This window comes from Trichosurus vulpecula, chromosome 1 (genome assembly GCF_011100635.1).
Source record: "Trichosurus vulpecula isolate mTriVul1 chromosome 1, mTriVul1.pri, whole genome shotgun sequence".
In the NCBI taxonomy this organism is placed as follows: Eukaryota; Metazoa; Chordata; class Mammalia; order Diprotodontia; family Phalangeridae; genus Trichosurus; species Trichosurus vulpecula.
In genome coordinates, this window is record NC_050573.1 from 315,352,416 (window position 1) to 315,371,837 (window position 19,422).

The 19,422-nt window shown below is 40.6% G+C and overlaps 1 pseudogene; it reads left to right on the forward strand.

The window, feature by feature from the left end:
• Positions 1-5,430: 5,430 nt before the first annotated feature.
• LOC118837609 lies at positions 5,431-6,788 on the forward strand (annotated as a pseudogene).
• The last annotated feature ends 12,634 nt before the right edge of the window (positions 6,789-19,422 follow it).

The window sequence follows — 19,422 nt, forward strand, 5'->3', positions numbered from 1 at the left end:
TCCTTTTCTCTATTTTATTCAAGTAAGCATTTAGAGATATAAAACTTTTCCTAAGAACTACTTTTGCTGCATCCCATAAGTTTTGGTATGTTGTCTCATTATTGTCATTCACTTGAATGAAGCTATTAATTGTTTCTATAGATCTGTTCTTTGACCCACTCATTCTTTAAATTATATTATTTAGTTTCAAATTAATTTTTGGTTTATCTTTCTTTGGTCCTTTATTACAAATAATATCCATTGGTTTTAATCCTAGCTCCACTGACCTCCAGAATATCATATTCAAAACCCTTCAATCCCTTACGGTAAAAGTTGCTAGATCTTGTATTATCCTGATTGTGTTTCCACAATACTCAAATTATTTCTTTCTGGCTGCTTGCAGTATTTTCTTCTTCATCCAGGAGCTCTGGAATTTGCTAACAATATTCCTAGTTGTTTTCTTCCTGTGATCTTTTTCAGGAGGTGAAAGGTGGATTCTTTCAATTTCTATTTTACCCTCTGGCTCTAGAATATCAGGGCAGTTCTCCTTGATCATTTCTTGAAAGATGATATCTAGCCTCTTTTTTTTGATCACGGGTGTCAGGTAGTCTAATAATTTTAAAATTATCTCTCCTGGATGTATTCTCCAGGTCAGTGGTTTTTCCAATGAGATATTTTACATTGTCTTCCAATTTTTCATTCCTTTGTTTCTGTTTTATAATATCTTGATTTCTCATAAAGTCACTAGCTTCTACTTGCTCCAATCTAATTTTTAAGGTAATATTTTCTTCAGTGGTCTTTTGGACCTCCTTTTCCATTTGGGTAATTCTGCCTTTCAAGACATTATTCTCCTCATTGTTTTTTGGAGCTCTTTTGCCATTTGAGTTAGTCTATTTTTAAGGTGCTATTTTCTTCAGTACTTTTTTGGGTCTCTTTTAGCAAATCATTGACTTGTTTTTCATGGTTTTCTCACATCACTCTCGTTTCTCTACCCAATTTTTCCTCTACTTCTCTTACTTGCTTTTCCAAATCCTTTTTGAGCTCTTTCATGGCCTGGGACCAGTTCATGTTTTTCTTGGAATTTTTTGATGTAGGCTCTTTGACTTTTTTGACTTCTTCTTGCTGTATGTTTTGGTCTTCTTTGTAACCAAAGGAAGATTTCAAAGTCTGAATTCGAATTTGAGTCTATTTGCTTCCTGGCTATGTTCCCCACAAAGTACTTGACTCTTGAGATTTTCTTCAGGCTATAACTGCTTGTAGAGTAGAGAGTACTTTGTTCCAAGATTGAGGGGCTGTGCTGTTGTTTTCAGAGCCATTTCTGCACAGCAAGCTCAACCAAGTCAGTGCTACTCCTCCCCCACAAACCACCAACCTGGGCCAGGCTTAGCTATAAGCACGCTCTGCCCTCCTGCTCTGATTCTCCAAGTAATTCCTCCCACCAGGTGGGCCTGGTGCCTGAAGCAACTGCAGCTGTATTTCTGTAGCTGTACCTCCTCCACTGCCCCCAGGGTCATGGCCGAACTGCAAACTCCTTTCACGGTGTCGCCTGCAGTTTTTCCCAATAGCCTTCTCTGTTGGCTTTGGTGTTTGTGGGTTGAGATATCTGGTAACTGCCACAGCTCACTGATTCAGAGTGCTAGGGCCTGTTCCACCTGGCTTCTGGTCTAGTTGGTCTGGGCACAGCCCATACTGGGCTCTGCTCCCCTCCCCTCCCAGCTCTGTGCGATAGACCCTACCCAGGGACTATCCACGCTGTCCTGGGCTGGAGCCCTGCTTCGCTCCACTATTCCGTGGATTCTGCAGTTCTAGAATTTGTTCAGAGCCATTTTTTATTGGTGTTTTGAGGGTCCTGGGGGAGAGCCCTAGGCAAGTTCCTACTTTCCAGCCCCCATCTTGGCTCCGCCCCCCAGAATTATGGATTTTAATCAATTTTGCTTTCTGCCTCAGTTTTATGGGAAGGTTCATCCCACTCACATTCACAGTTATAATTACTATCTGTGTCTTTTCCTCCATCCTATTCCCCACCCTCCCCATTAATGCTTTTATTTCTCCCTTTACCTTTCCACTCCTCAAAAGAGTTTTGCTTTTGACCACCACGTTCCCCAATTTTCCCTCCCTATTGGCAGCCCTTCCTTATCTTACCCTTTCTCCCTTGCTACTTCTTCCCTCCCTTCTATCCATGCCCCCTTTTCTTCCCCTTACCCCTCCTACTTCCTGTAAGACAACTTGGATTTCTATACTTATCAGAGTATGTTATTCCCTCCTTCAACCAAATCTGAAGAGACTAAATTTCAAACACTGCTCTTCTCCCTCCCTTCTTTCCCTTTATGTTTTTGTGCCTCATAATGAGATGTCATTTACCCTTTCCTACCTCCTCCTTATCTCTTCTCCCAGAAAAAATCCCTTTGTAACCCTTAATTGTGTTTTTGTCATCATGTCAGTTCCTTTATACTGACACCTTCAGTCTATGCATATTCCTTTTAATTTTTGTAATAACTGCACCATTCTCAAGATTGGCATATATGTAACATATATTAACATATGTATATACATATATACATATATGTATGTATATAACATAAAGAAAACAATATAATCCTATATAAGGATGTAAACTGTTGGAGTCCTCTGCCCCAACACCCAACTTGTTGGAGTCTGTTATCCCCCAACCCCCAGGCCTTTGTCCAGCAAAGGACCTGATCTCATGGACAATGAATGGGGTCGGAGCCGAGGTGGACAGTAACTCCATTTTATTCAGGTTAAAAGAAAACTTTTATATCTTTGGTTACATAGGCATTAGGGCCGCCCTGGTTCTGCCTATTCTCCTCCCCTTCTCCTCCTGGGCTAACCCGAAGTTCCCTGTGGTCAGGCAGTCCAGACAACGAACTGGAAGTTCCATGTGCTCTGGCAAGCCCAAAGAGCTGGAAGTGCCATGTGGTCAAGCAGATCCGGGCAAAGACCTGGAATTGCTACGTAGGCAACAAAGGTGAGACCCCTCCTCCTGGCTCCACCCATATCTCAGAGCCTTGAGTTTACCTCAGCAGGCCCTCTTGGCGTGGAGGTCCGAGGAGGGCAGGGGTCAGCTCTAACTCACCCCGTAACAGTAAACCATTTGCCCTTATTGAATAACATAGCTGTTCCCCCCACCACCACCGTTTACCTTTTTATGTCTCTCTTGAGTTTTGTATTTGAAGATAAAATTTTCCATTAAGCTCTGGCCTTTTCATCAGGAAGGTCTATAATTACCTTATTTTATTGAATGTCCAGCTCCTTGCCTGAAAACTTATGCTCAATTTTGCTAGATAGTTGACGCTTGGTTGTAGTCCAAGCTCCTTTGCCTTTTGGAATATCATATTCCAATTCCTTCTGTCTTTTAACGTAAGAGCTTCAAGGTCCTGTGTGATCCTGATTGTTCTTCCTTAATATTTGAATTGTTTCTTTTTGCCTTCTTGCATTATTTTCTCCTTGACCTGATAATTCTGGAATTTAGCTGCAACATCCCTTGTAATTTTCAATTTGGGGTCTCTCATCAGTGGATTCTCTCAATGACTATTTTACTGTCTTGTTCTAGGCCTTCTGGGCAGTGTTCCTTGATAATTTCTTGGAAGATACTGTCCAGGCTCTTTTTTATCATGGTTTTCTGGTAGACCAATAATTCTTAGATCATCTCTCCTTGATGTATTTTACAGGTCAATTGTTTTTCCAATCAGATATTTCACATTTTCTCTTATTTTTTTTCATTATTTAGATTTTGTTTGACTGATTCTTGATGTCTCATAGAGTCATTAGCTTCTACCTGCCCAATTCTAATTTTTAACAAATTGTTTTCTTCATGTAGCTTCTGTACCCCCTTTTCCATTTAGTTAATTTCACTTTTCATGAAGTGACTTTCTCCAATTAGCTTCTGAACCTTCTTAACCATATTGCCCATTTTACTTTTTAAAGATTTGTTCTCGTTGGTGAATTATTTTTCCATTTTTTTTCTTCTCTAATTTGGTGCTTAAAATTCTCCTTGCACTCTTCCAGGAATTGCTTTTGGGCTTGAGATCATTTCACATTCACTCTTGTGGTTTCAGATGTGGGCATAGTGTCAATGCTGTCCTCTTCTGAATTGGTATTTTGATCTTCTCTGTCTCCATTTGGTTTTCTGGATTGCTTCTTCATGTTGTTTGTCTTTTTCCTGACTTCTAAATTGGTTTTATGCTTCTAGTGTTCAGTGGGCTCTATCCCAAGCTTCTTGTTTTGGGAACTGTAGGCCTGCTCACCAGCTTTGTGTGCTGTGGGCTATGGTTTTGTGAGGTTTTGGGGAGCAGTGGGCTGGTTGCTGGAAGTCTCCTCTTCTGCTATTGCTGCGCTATTTAATGGGTGGTCTCAGCAGTTGTCTGACCTGCTGTCTACCACTTCCCCTGGCTGTGTGAAGGCATGTCTGGAGTCCTGGCATTGATGCTTCCTGGCTCTACCTCCCTGGGGCTCAGGAACTCCTGCTGTTCTGCTTAGGTGGGGCCTGCTAGGACCCTCTCTTCTTGCACTAGTCTCCTTCTGCCCCCACAAGAAGGGCCCTCTCCCCAAATTCCTGAGCTTAAGGGCTACTGTAGCTCCACTTCTGGTTCATCTTTTCCAGAGTTTCTCCCATGGCAGTATTCTCTGGGTGAGGAAGGTTGGCATCAGAGCCATTTTACCTAGTCATCATGGCTCCCAGATGTTCAGGAAAGTGAGGTTCAAACCTTTATACTGTGGGCTGAAAGGCTCAGGAGTAGCAGGGGCCATGGCCACAGGCTCTGTGCTGTTGTCTCCCATATCTCTGACAGAATCCAATCCTGGGCTGTGAGGCCTTGAGTTTGCTGCCATAGCCAGTACTTCAGCCTTGGGCCTGTTCTTTCTCCCATGTTTCACATGCCCAGTGCTCTCTCAGCACAACAATCTGGCTGGGTTCTGCAGGTGCTCCTGTTCTGCTGGGGTTTGGTGCTGTTCAGCAAGCAAGGTGCTCCTGCCCCACTCAGTCTAGTAGTGGATTCTAACTGTCTCAAATCTTCTCAGATTCACTTTTTAGAGGTATCTGACAGAATTTGTGAAAGAGCTCCAGTTAGTTCCTGCTTCTTTCACAGTGCCATCTTGACTCTGCCCCACCAGAGGCAAAGGGCCCTTTTACTTTGTCTTTATAGTTTGTGGGTTGAGAAGTCTGGAAAACACCACAGCTGCTAGTGATTCAATCCCCTGTGGCCTGCTCTGAGATGGCCCATGGTAGACTGAGCTCAGCTCCCTGCTGGGTGTGATAGACCATTTCTTTTGGCCTCCCAGGTTCTCTTGGGCTGGAGATTTGTTTCACTCTGTCATATTGTGGGTTTGGATACTCTAGAACTTGTTTAGAGTCAATTTTACAGGTATTTGGAGGGGTTTGGGATAAAGCTCAAGCAATACCTGCTTTCACTCTGCCATCTTCACTCTGCCCTTATGATATTTCTACAAAAAGAAACATACCCCAGGGAAGCCAGTGCCTGGCATGGGAACATAATCTTTCTTTTGTACCTGTGCATGGGATTCTTAGTGCTTTTGGTGGTCATATTGGGCTTCAAATATCATCACCAGGAAGCTATGGGAGCTTTTTTGAAAGATGTTGCCCAAACCCATGATTCTTTAACTCATTTACACAACACAGAGAAATCAGTGTCCGGTAGAAACCTGTGGGCTCTTGTTGTGGGGAAGTTTCCAAAGGAACATAGAACTGAAATTTGAGAGTTCAAGTACATAGCTAACATGCATGAGGATACACCTACAGGATATGAGTTACTCCTCCATATGATAGACCATTTGGTTAAGAATGATGCAAAGGACCCTGAAATCAATTTCTTGATCAACAATACTCAAATACATATTATGTCTATTATGAGTCCAGATAGATTTGAATCTGTCAAAATGCCTGACTGTTATATCTCAAATAACAGGTTATATAAAAATGAATCTCCTTTGAATAGCAATTTCCTTGATGCCTTGAAAATAATTCTGTGGCAGTACAGTCTAAAACTCAGGCAGTAAAGGACTGGATGAAATCTAAAGCATTCATTCTCTCTGTTAACTTACTTGGTGAAGCCTTGGTGGTCAGTTTCCAACTTGATAATATTCCAGAAATTGAAACAAACTTGGGGCCATAGCTCAATCCCAGATAATGATGTGTTGGAGTATTTTGTATATACTTTCTCTCTAAGGAATCTTCAAATGAGTGTAGGAAACTCATGTAAAAATAGTACGAATTTTCACAATGGTATCACAAATGGGTACACATGTTACCCATTCAAAGGTGGGATGCAAGATTACACCTACATCTGGGTCCAGTGTTTTGAAGTTATTTTAGACTTGTCGTACTATAAATATCTACCAGCAGAAAATCTCCTAGACTTCTGAAATAATATTCGAAACTCACTAATCACCTATGTGAAACAAGGGTATCTAGGTGCTAAAGGTCAAGTTTTTGATGTAAAAAAAAATCCAACATCAAATGTAATAGTGAAGTCTAATGGCACGAATCATGTATGCCCTGATAGAAACAACAGATTTGGAGAATATCTTCTTCTGCCTGGATTATATATGATAAATGCCATGATCCCTGGACATAAATCAATCCTAAAGCCAGTGATCATGCCAGAAAACATGCAGAATTCCAGTATGCTTAAGATGGACTTTCATTTCTCATTCCAAGTGAAATCAAATTATAATGTGACCACCAGGTTTCATGTTCTTACATTCCTCTTTATATGCATTTTAAGAGCCGTTCTGTTAGAGTGAAGCCACATTTTATCTCCTTTTGTATCTAACTTTCACATAAAATAAACCATGAGAACAGTGCTGCCTCCACCCCCATTCCAGGACCTCAGCCTTGCCCTGTCTCTCTCTTGTCAGCTGCCTGGTCTGCATGGATTTTTCCCATAAATGGGTACATTTATTTCCCCTGGAGCTAAATATTCCTGAATCATTCAAATTAGGTATATCAGTAAGGCAAGATTCATGTCCTCGAGGATGACCATGAACATGCCTGTACAATTCAGAATCACAAAGTATAAGAAATTCTCTAAGGAGAAGGCAGAAGAAGCATAACATTTATTTAGACACAAAAGAATCCAATCCCAGGGCTAGCAATTCTAAATCCTTACCATAGCAATTATATTCCAAAATCAGTAAGCCTACATCAATGTATCATCAAGGAAATTATCACAAAGTATTATTGCAAGGAACCAAGCCATCCTGCAACCTCCTCTCCCCGCTTCCTGTAAACAATTACTCAGGAATCCTAACTGTCTGCTCAGCACTCTCTCCTGTAGGTCTGTCCACTCAAGTTCCTTGATCTCTGAAACTCTCTCCTTCTGCATTCTCCACTCTGCAGTCTCTTTTGACACTGATCTCAAAGTCCTATCAATGTCTGCTTCTGAATTCTGCTACTCTTAGTTCTGCTGCTCCCAGTTCTGCTGCTTTCAGTTCTGGGCTTGCTTTTTATGCCGTCCTAGCTAGCATCTGATTGACTAGAACTCAGTGCACATACCATTGGTCTGATCTTAGCCACTCCCCTTAGTGCACTGAGGGCTTCATGCCCACATCAGCTTAACTAGCCAAAGAGTGAGGGCCTGGAGCCTCACACCTGTTTTAATAATCCAGCTAGCTGCTCCTGTGGGGGCGTAAGATCCCCCCACAGCCAGCACCCAGGAGGCTGCTGGCACGCCGGGAAAGCACAGGTTCTTTTTATCTGCTTAAACAAGGAAAGCACGGTGAAGGGGTTGACCAGCTTACTTTAATCCAGCATTCAGTTAGCATACAGACAACATTCATTTAGTTCAGAGGAAAAATGCCAGCATTCAGTTAGCATTCAGTTAGTTGAGGGGAGCATACAGACAAGCATCAAGAGACAGACCAAATACAGATTCATTCACTTACTTCAGGGGAAAAAGCCAGCACCCTGAGGTTCAGAACATTCATTTAGTTCGGGGGAAATGAACCAGCAGGCCGAACTTCAAAACAAAATACAAACAAATTACAAATATCAACAGACAGACCTAATACAATTCATAGTTACCAACATCTGGGCTCAGCGTGAGAGCAAGGGCTGGCCCAGAGTCATGCTTGCCACTGCTCCCGCACCAACCGGAGAAGGAAAGAGAGCTCTTCAAGCTGTCCTCTCCCCTCTTATAGAGTTTTTGACATCATCAAGTGCCGCCTGAATGACCAGGGCCAATTGATTCTTGAGTTGGCCCCTCCCCCTAGCATAGACTAGGTTGACACCCAACAGGGCATGGCTCTGGAGTCAACACCTCCCCTCAGCCAGCCCCATGACTCATCATGCAGAAAGTTCTCTGTTCCCAGGCATGGTCTCTTGGCTTCCTGCCCCGGAAGAGGAGCACCAGGCCCAGCACTCAATGAGATAAACTGAGCCACCCAAAGAAAACAAAGGCCATTCTGGTCACAACACCTAATTAGTGAAAGGGTGTGGGCCTCTGTTGGCTCCACCTGAGGCCTATTCAATGGGTGGGAAAGATCTTTCACTTACTAATTGGCCTTACACTAGGTTGAGTAGCCCAGGTTAGCCTCAGTAATAGTTGTAAGATATCCATAAAATCATGCCAGAATCATGCCCATAATGATGCTCAGAAAATCCAAAATGGAATGACAGTTACTTGTTAAGGTGGATTAGAGAACTTAATGTATTCTCTGAACTTTTGCCAACAGAATCTGCTGGCTCCACCAGCTAGGCAGGAGTTGGGGGACATCAGAGTCATCTCCTGGTCTATCAAACCTGCCTTAAGTCTTGACCATTTGTCATCTGGACTATCGAAGTATATTATCACCCTATCACCTGGGAGCTCTGTCCCCTGAATGGCCTCTTATTCTTCAGGCTTTAGAATAGACTTCTTAACTTAGGGTTGACAGACTCCGAAGAAGTCCATGGATAGTTTTCAGGGTGCCACAAACTTGAGATGGGAGGTGGGAAGGGATTAAATATTTTCACTGAACTCTAATTGAAATGCAACATTTCCATTATTGTTTTTTTTAATATATTATGCTGAAAAGGAGTCTATATGTTTCACCTGACTGAAAAATGGTCCAAAACACACACAAAAAATTTAAAACTCCTTCTTTAGAACAATCAGGTTTGGCATCCCAACCCATTCAGAGCTTACTTCTGCCACTTTTCACCTCCACTATCATGTGAATTCTTTGAGTAGGATACTTGGAAAGGAAAACCTTTAATTTGGTAAGGCTATGGGAAAGGGTCAATGGGTAGTTTATAAGAGTTCTGGAATTAATGGAGCTGAATTGGGCCCAAAGGCTACCTTGGAGAAAGTGACCTTGTCTATCAGAAATAAATGATGAGATGAAGAGGAAAGCATATAGCATTAGCTCCTTCCGCTATTTCTTTGATTACTACTGCTGCTAGGCTTGAAGTCATCTCGAGAAACATAAAAAATCAGTGAGTAAAAGGTAGTTCATATAAGGAGAAAAATGGAATCCATTTTATACAATAAATGGAAATTCCATAGTGAATTCATAACAATGAGATCAAAATCAATCAATTAACATTTAAGGTTACCTACTAGGCATTTGCCAGAGAGAGGAGGCTGTTGGTGCAGGGAAAAGATTTTTTTTGTAGGTTTTAAAGAAATTGGTGCTAGAGTTATTGGTTAAAATTCAAAGTTACATTAGGTGGCTGGACCAGGATAAAATATGGAAACATGTTTTGGCAAGATAAACAGTCACTATATCAGGGTAATGCTAGACATTGTTTCACTGAAATAAAGCTTTTTTCTGTTTTTTTTTACAAGACCACCCCATCTTTCAGTCCTTTCTCCTTTCTACTCTAGCCTTAATGCCTCTAGGAGATTCTTTCTCAGTCCTCCAGTTTGATTCTGCTTTTCCTGTTTGGCATGTTAAAATTGTAGAGGTCAGAAATTCTGGCAGAAGATTGAGAGGACATAGCTAAGTTGTAGAAAGATACCAAGTGCAAACTATCACTGAATTAATACCATTGCTGGTGCTATGAGAATTGTGGTGGATTCACTACTGAATTGACAAAGGGTTTAATGGACCAAATGGACACATAGAGCTAGAGTTTCAGGATTACAATAAAACTACAGACCTCTACTCAGACGCTCTGTAGGATCTTCGATCCTGTCTAGGATCTGTAAGCTTGCCAAAAAGACTTTTATGGAGTACTCACACAGCATAAGCACTCACAAGGACACTGGGAAAGTCTCCCTTAAGAAATTTGAAATTGATTGTGTAACATGGGAGACACCAGCACAGAACCTCCCAGCAGGGTGTGCCCTCATTAGATAAAGCTCTGTGTTCTATGAGCAAAGCAGAATTGAAGTAGCTCAAAAGAAACACAAGATGGAGGGCAGAGAAAGATGGCAGAGTAAAAGAAGGGACTTGCTTGAGCTCTTCCTCAAACCCCTACAAACACCTGGAAAAATTACTCTACCAAAATTCTAGAGCTAAAGAACCCAGAAAATGACAGAATGAAGCTCCAGGTTGACAGGAAAAGTCTATTGCACCAGACTGAGAGATGTGCACAGTCCAGCTTGTGTCATGCTGGCAAAAACAGGGCCACAGCAGGCATCAAGGGACTAAATCACTGGCAGCTGCAGTGATTTCCAAATTTCTCAACCCACAAACACTAAAGATAAAGTTGAAGGTCAGTGGGAAAGCTCTGTCAGACCTGGTTGAGAGAGGAACACAGTCTGGCCCCAGCCCTGGGGGAGTGAATGTGTGGGGAGCAGAAGCAGCAGAAGCAGCAGCACCTGCTTCCAGAGCTACAGGCACACAGATGGTGGCAGAATTGAGTGGCTGATCAGAGGGGGATTGCAGGAATGTATTTGCTGGCACTGAGGCAGGATTCTCTTGCTTGGGTCTACTTGGATCTGGGTTGCAGTCCTGGGTTGCAGCCCTGGAGTGAGGAGACAGCTGTGGAGAGGGAATGCTCCTCACAGTTCCAAGGCAGAAAAGAGTACTTGAAGTCACTCACAGACAAGAGCACAGGCCAGGGGAAGAACAAACATCTCTCCTTTGAACATACCACCTTAGAAGAACTAAAAATTTACAAGTGCCTAGAAGTACCTCTGAAAACAGCTTCAAAAACCTCCCAAATCTTGGGACAAAGCACTCTCCACTTTGGAAGCAGGGTCCCACCTTGACAAAGAGTTCAAAAGTTGAGTAATTGGCTGGGAAAAAGAGCAAACAGCATGAAAATACTCAGACTATAAAATCTTACTTTGTTGACAAGGAAGATCAAAACATACAACCAGAAGAAGGCACCAAAGTCAAAGCTCCTATGTCCAAAGCCTCCAAGAAAAATAGGAATTGGTCAGAGGACATGGAAGAGCTCAAAAAGATTTTGAAAATTAAGTACAAGAAGTAGAGGAAAAATTGGGAAGAGAAATGAGAGTGATGCAAGAAAATCATGAAAACAAGTCAACGGCCTGCTAAAGGAGAGACTCCAAAAATACAAAGAAAATAACACCTTAAAAAATAGAGTAACCCAAATGGCAAAATATATCTAAAAAGCCAATGAGGAGATGAATGCTTAGAAAAGCAGAATTGGCCACTTGGAAAAGGAGATCTAAAAGCTCACTGAAGAAAATAATTCCTCAAAAATTGGAATGGAGCAAATGGAAGCTAATGATTTTATAAAAAAATCAAGAAATTATCAAACAGAACCAAAAGAATGTAAAAATAGTAGACAATGTGAAATATCTCATTGTAAATACCACTGACCTGGAAAATAGATCTAGGAGAGATAATTTAGAAATTATTAGACGACCTCAAAGCCATGATTAAAAAAAAAAGAGCTTAGACATCATCTTTCAAGAAATCATCAATGAAAACTGCCCTGATATTCCGGAACCAGAGAGTAAAATAGAAATTGAAAGAATCCACTAATCACCTCTTGAAAAAGATCCCAAAAGGAAAATTTCTAAGAATATTGAGCCAAATTCCAGAGGTGCCAGGTCTAATGCTAATGGTATATAAAATCTTCCCCATCCATTAATATGCCTATGTGATCACATGTGTTCCCTTTCTCCCTTGGAACAGGGGTACCATGATCGCAATTCTAAATGTAAATAGGTGTTTCAAACATAGATATCTTCCTCCTTTGAGCTCTGGCCCAGTTCACAACTAAAATACATTCTGAATCACATAAAGCCCAGTGAGGGAGGAGCTTGCCTAAAGGGAAGCTGCTTAGGAGAAAGCTTGCTTGCAAAAAGGCTTTTACATGGAGTAGAGACAAGATGGTGGCATGAAAACAGAGACTTCCTTAAGCTCTCCCCCAAATCCCTCCAAACACCCGTAAAAATGACTCTAAAGAAATTCCAGAGCTACAGAACCTAAAAAGTAACACAGTGAAACAAGTCTGCAGCCCAAGATAGCCTGAATGGTCACTGGGAAGGATCTATCGAACAGTGCTGAGAGCACAGCACAGCCCAGAATGGATCATACCAGCACAGATGAGGCTGGAGCAGACTGGGTGGAGTAGGCCTTAGGGCACTGAGCAGTGGTGGCTTCCAGACTTTTCAACTCACAAATGTCAAAGACAATTTAGCAGGTCAGTGGGAAAACTTTGTTGCACCTGGGTAATGGGTGTGAGAAGGGTGAGGTCTGGCTCCAGCACTGAACTATTCATCTATACTGGTTCAATTCAGTAAATGTATATTAACTGATGCCTGAATACAGAGTATCACACAGAGAAAATCAGAATTAAGTTGATTTGGGCAAGATTCAATAGAATGGATGTCTCACTCTTATTTCTGATCAGTATTGGCTGCAGAGAAATGGCATTGAACATATGGCTAAGGGAGGTTAAGGATTAAAGTTAGATTTTTGTTTAAATGTAAGGAGTGAGCTCTTGCTATTTCAGCTTTCCTAGAAAATGGAAGAGATCTATTTCAACCTAAATTCACATGTGCTATGCCAAGAACCCTGGAATTTCTTGAAACGTTTATTAGCACCCAGTAGACAGCTTTTAACATATCAGAAACTCAATAAATATTTGTAGACTGTATATTTAACAGACCTTCTGTCAGGGTTGGACTGGCTGCCTTTTAAGTGGGCGAGTCACTAAAGATGCTAGGAATTGTATTTCTTTCCAGGGTAAGAAGAGCGGACTCTTTCTTGAAAGTGATACAAGACAAGATAATTTTCTGCTATATAAACAGATAAAAAAATTCTTCAGAAAGGGACATGTGAGATGGGTAGAACCAAGACCTCGAGAGAGACTATGGTGGCAGGAAGTAACAATAGCAGCTACAGAAGCTGGAGCAGATGGAGGATGATTTTAAGGAAACCGACTGTAAGCACTGTAGCATCTCCAGTCTTTTTTGTTCCCTGGCTCATAAACCTGTCTTAGTAAGAAAATCCATTAGACAATCTGAATTCTGTCTTGGAGTAACTTCCAGAATAATAGTGAATCTACTTTCTCTCTCTCTCTCTCTCTCTCTCTCTCTCTCTCTCTCTCTCTCTCTCTCATTGTAGCATGCAACAGGCTATAAGATTCATTGATAAGCTTCTTTGCTATTTGAAAGTTTTTTTTTTACTAGTTATTCAAACTTTTAGCAATGATTTGACAGATAAAAAAAGATAATTTTAATTGCTCCCTGATTTTATGGTTTCTATTAATTTCGTTGTAGAGAATTTAATGAGAAAGGAAACCCGTGGATAATTTATGACAAAGAATTCATCTGCCAGAGAGATCACTCCTTCAGCTAAATAAATCAATAGACTGCCTGAGGGCTCAGAGTATTATATGATATTTTTCAGTTTGTATTTTAGTGTATTTATTTTATTTTGTTTAGTTATTTTTTTAGTTCTGTAGATTAAAAAAAGCCATGTGAACCTGGAGCCTTTACCTTAAAATCCTCAGAAACCAATAACATCAATCTCCAAACGGACTGTTTTGCTCCCAAGGTCTTTGGAGTTTCCTCTGTCCTCTGAAGAGAGAAAGATGTAGGAAGAGTCAAGACTTCATGAAAAGGTAAAGTTCTAAGGCAGTTATAGAGAGTGGAGATGTGTTGTTGTTGTGTGTGTTTTTTTTTTAAATTCTTCCCAGTTACCCTGAACTGAGTGTGTGTCAAATATGCTCTTCATACTGTTCTCAAAAGTGATCTCTGCTGGTTAACAAAAAGAATGAAGCATTATCTAGATCTATCTATCTATCTATCTATCTATCTATCTATCTAGTTAAGTTGCATAACTCCATTATATCAGAATCTGTACTAGAACCCAAACAAATAGGTAGCTGTTAAGAACCAGAAGAAATGGTACATTAGTATCTATATAGAGTCTGTAAAATATTCCTAGTGCAACAGATATAACTTCCGGAAAAAAATTGCTCATAGAGTTTTCTTTTTAGATATCTGACTCACTGATTTATTAATATGCCATTGGCATTGTGTTATTTATTCCCTTGCTCTACAACGCTTTGTTTCCTGGCTTTTATATTTGTTGTCTTTAATTACCATTAATATTTATTTGTGAGATATTCCATCTCCCCTACAACTACTTAACAATTGGACTATGATTCTGGTTGCTACATGTCTTCCTTTAGTGTTGGTTCCTTCCTCAAATATTGACTTTCTAGATAAAATGTTGGACCTTTAGTCTTTCTTTTCTTTGTGTGCTGTAATGACTGCACCTGGGAGTCCTTAGAATCTTAATCAAGTGTATGTCTTTGAACTCTCTGATGCCTTTACCTGGCACCTAGCAATTGTATCCCTCCCAGCCCTGTAACCTATTAATACCTTATGTATTGGATGAGAATCCTAGAATCCCAGAATTAGAAGGGACCACACTGGCCATTTGGATTGACCAACTTGTACATAATCAAGAACTTGGTCTTCAGCATAGCTGAAACAACAGTCATTTAGACTTCCCTTACAACAGTAATCTACTGAAAGGACATATATTATATCTTGAGGTAGCTAATTATATTTTGGATGTTTTTATTTTTTTCCTTTAAAAATTGTTATCAATATATTTTGATATAATAATCATGCCTCAATAAGCAAACTTCCTCCCCAAACTTTCCCCTAAAAAGAAAATTCAATTAAAACTATGTAATACAATGAAGGGAACTGACAGCATATAAATCATTCTGGTTTTATAGTTCCAAATTTCTTTAAAAAAATGAGGAAAATAGTCCTAAAACCTTCCGTCTGAACAAAAATTGGCCACAGCATTTGACCTGAGTTCTTTTGCCTTCTAATCTTGTCTTCAGTGATGCCTTATAGTCTTTGTGTATATTGTTCTTTTGTTTTAGCTCTGGTAAGAAGATTTTCCTTTTACCAAACAAAATTCAGTCTGCCTCTTCAAACTTCCCCTTATTGATCTTTGTTTTCCCATCTGTGTAAAAGCAAAAAACGTGGCCAAATCTTCAGATATTTTAAAAACTCCTCTAGCTCATTGTCCATATCTTTTCTTCTGTAGGTTGAACATCCCTAACTCCTTCACTTCATCCACTTTTGACATATTCAAATCTTTCCCCATTCTGGATATCTTCCTGTATATGCTGTCCAATTTTGGCTCCAAAAGGAGACCATCATACTTTACCTATCTGTTATCTAAACAGGGCTCTGTACAAAAAGTTACCACCCCCTAGAAATAGTTAATAGGCCTCTGTTACTTTAGCAAGTTCATATTAGCTTTGGGAGCTATCACAACCTCAGTTGATGCACATTGAACTGACCATTCACTAAAATCCTGAAATATTAGTTTTTCTTTTCTTTTTCCAGACACATTTCTCTTAGTTATGATTTCCTCATCATATATTTGAGAAGATGATTATATCAAACCAAATTAACTCTTTACATGTAACTTTGTAAACTTCTTTTCTTTTTTTGTTAATGTGCCCAGACATTTTTGTCCATTGAAAAGGTTTTGGACCCTGACTCTTTATCCAACATAACTTTCCTACCATTCTGTCATAAAAAGTCATATTCTTCACTTTGATGTCTTTATACAAGAAATTAATAAAAATAGTCACATAAGAATGATATGAGGAGACTACCGTGAGAGACTTTTTTTAAGGTGATATGCAATATAACTCAATTAATGAGTGTTATTTGAATCTGACTACTCAAAGTGTTCTGAATATAAATGCATTATTACCTAGCCCCTACTTTTCTATAAAAGTCTTGGACTCTTGTCTGGACATGAAGCTTCATACTGAATTAAAAATGGGGTTTTAGGACTCAGTGTCTAATTTGAAATTAACAAAAGGCACGGGGGCGGAGCCAAGATGGCGGCTGGTAACCACGGATTAGAGCGAGCTCCGTACCCGAGTCCCTCCAAAAACCTATAAAATGGCTCTGAACCAATTCTAGAACGGCAGAACCCACAGAACAGCAGAGGGAAGCAGGGCTCCAGCCCAGGACACCCTGGATGGTCTCTGGGTGAGGTCTATTCCACACGGAGCTGGGAGCTGGGAACGGAGTGGAGCAGAGCCCAGCCTGAGCAGCGTGGACGATCCAGAACAGAAGCTGGGCAGAGGGGGCCCTAGCGACCTGAATATGTGAGCTGCGGCAGTTACCAGACCCCTCGACCCACAAACACCAAAGACTGCGGAGAAGGTTAGTGGGAAAAGCTGCGGGAGTGGAAGGAGTTCGCGGTTCGGCTTCCAGCCCCGGGGGCAGCGGAGGTGGGGCAGCTACAGCTGTTGTTACTTCCGGCTCCAAGCCCACCTGGTGGGAGGAATTAAGTGGCGGATCAAAGCAGGAGTGCAACAGCCTGCTGAAGATCTAAGCCCAGTCTGGACTGGGGGTCCTTGAGGAAGGAGGAGTGCGGCTCTGATAGAGTTGGCACCTCCCCCCCAAACGTAGAACATAGAACTCCTTAGTCTACAAGCAGTCATACTCCACTGAAAAACTCAAGGGTCAAGTTAGTTGGTTGGGAATATGGCCAGGCAGCGAAAACGCGCCCAGATTCAGTCTCAGACTTTGGATTCTTTTTTTGGTGACAAAGAAGACCAAAACATACAGCCTAAAGAAGACAACAAAGTCATAGAACCTACAACAAAAGCCTCCAAGAAAAACATGAACTGGCCCCAGGCCATAGAAGAACTCAAAAAGGATTTGGAAAAGCAAGTTAGAGAAGTAGAGGAAAAATTGGGAAGAGAAATGAGAAGGATGCAAGAAAACCATGAAAAACAAGTCAATGACTTGCTAAAGGAGACCCAAAAAAATACTGAAAAATACACTGAAGAAAACAACACCTTAAAAAACAGACTAACTCAAATGGCAAAAGAGCTCCAAAAAGCCAATGAGGAAAAGAATGCCTTGAAAGGCAGAATTAGCCAAATGGAAAAGGAGGTCCAAAAGACCACTGAAGAAAATACTACTTTAAAAATTAGATTGGAGCAAGTGGAAGCTAGTGACTTTATGAGAAATCAGGATATTATAAAACAGAACCAAAGGAATGAAAAAATGGAAGACAATGTGAAATATTTCCTTGGAAAAACCACTGACCTGGAAAATAGATCCAGGAGAGATAATTTAAAAATTATTGGACTACCTGAAAGCCATGATCAAAAAAAGAGCCTAGATACCATCTTTCAAGAAATTATCAAGGAGAACTGCCCTGATATTCTAGAGCCACAGGGCAAAATAGAAATTGAAAGAATCCATCGATTGCCTCCTCAAATAGATCCCAAAAAGAAATCTCCTAGGAATATTGTTGCCAAATTCCAGAGCTCCCAGATCAAGGAGAAAATACTACAAGCAGCCAGAAAGAAACAATTTGAGTATTGTGGAAACCCAATCAGAATAACCCAAGATCTGGCAGCTTCTACATTAAGAGATCGAAGGGCTTGGAATGCGATATTCCGGAGGTCAATGGAGCTAGGATTAAAACCTAGAATCACCTACCCAGCAAAACTGAGTATCATGTTCCAAGGCAAAATATGGAGTTTCAATAAAATAGAGGACTTTCAAGCTTTCTCAGTGAAAAGACCAGAACTGAATAGAAAATTTCACTTTCAAACACAAGAATCAAGAGAAGCATGAAAAGGAGTATGATTCATGAGACCTCAGTATTAGGGTAGTTGAAGGGAATATGCATGTGTATATATATATATGTTTATGTATATATAAGTGAAGGTGTATGTATGTATATATCTATGGGTATATGTATGTATGTGTATGTATGTGTATATATATATATGTGTTTATACATATATATATATATATGTATATATATATATGTAAAAGAAAGAGAGCAGACACAGGGTGAGTTGAAGATGAAGGGAAGATATATAAAAGAAGTAAAATGAAATTAAGGGATGAGAGAGCAACATACTGAGAGAGGGAGATAGGGAGAGATAGAATGGGGTGGATTATCTCGCATAAAGGTGGCAAGAGGAAGCAGTTCTATGGGAGGAGGGGAGAGGGCGGATGAGGGGGGAATGAGTGAACATTGCTCTCATCAGATTTGGCCTGAGGGGGAATACCATGCATACTCAGTTGGGTATCTTACCTCACAGGAAAGAAGAGGGAGGAAGATAAAAAAAAAATAAAAGGGGGGGGATGATGGAGGGGAGGGCAGATGGGGGTGGAGGTAATCAAAACAAACACTTTGGAAAGGGGACAGGGTCAAGGGATAAAATTCAATAAAGCGGGATGGGTTGGGAAGGAGCAAAATGTAGTTAGCCTTTCACAACATGAGTATTGTGGAAGGGGTATACATAATAATACATGTGTGGCCTAGGTTGAATTGCTCGGCTTCTTAGGGAGGGTGGGTGGGAAGGGAAGAGGGAAGAGAATTTGGAACTCAAAGTTTTAAGATCATTTGTTCGAAAACAAAAAAAAGTTTTTGTATGCAACTAAAAAATAAGATACACAGGCAATGGGGCGTAGAAAGAGTACAAGAAAGGAAGGGAAAAGGGGATGAGAGGGGAGGGGGGTGATAGAGGGGAGGGCTGACTGGGGAACAGGGCAACCAGAATATAAGCCATCTTGGAGTGGGGGGGGAGGGTAGAAATGGGGAGAAAATTTGTAATTCAAACTATTGTGAAAATCAATGCTGAAAACCAAATATGTCAAATAAATAAATTTAAACTAAAAAAAAAATAGGCACATAAAAAAACAAAAAAAAATGGGGTTTTATCCCTTCATTCAATAAGGAGCAACGAATACTGCCCTAATCAATGCCACACCTGCAGATGACCTCAGAAACTCAGAAACTTTGAGTCTGTCTGAAATTCAAATTTGTGCTACAGTAAGCACATGTCCTTTTTACTACTGAAAGGTATTCTCTCAGAGTGGATATTATGCTGAAGTCAACTGCAATAAATGTTATAGATCCCATGACATTTGGAGGGGTAAAGAAGCCCGCTAAGCCCTATTGCTAAACATTTTCCTTTCAGTAAAACAGTTTGGTTTAATGGGCTAAGTTCAGTTTCAGTTAGTCAATGAAACA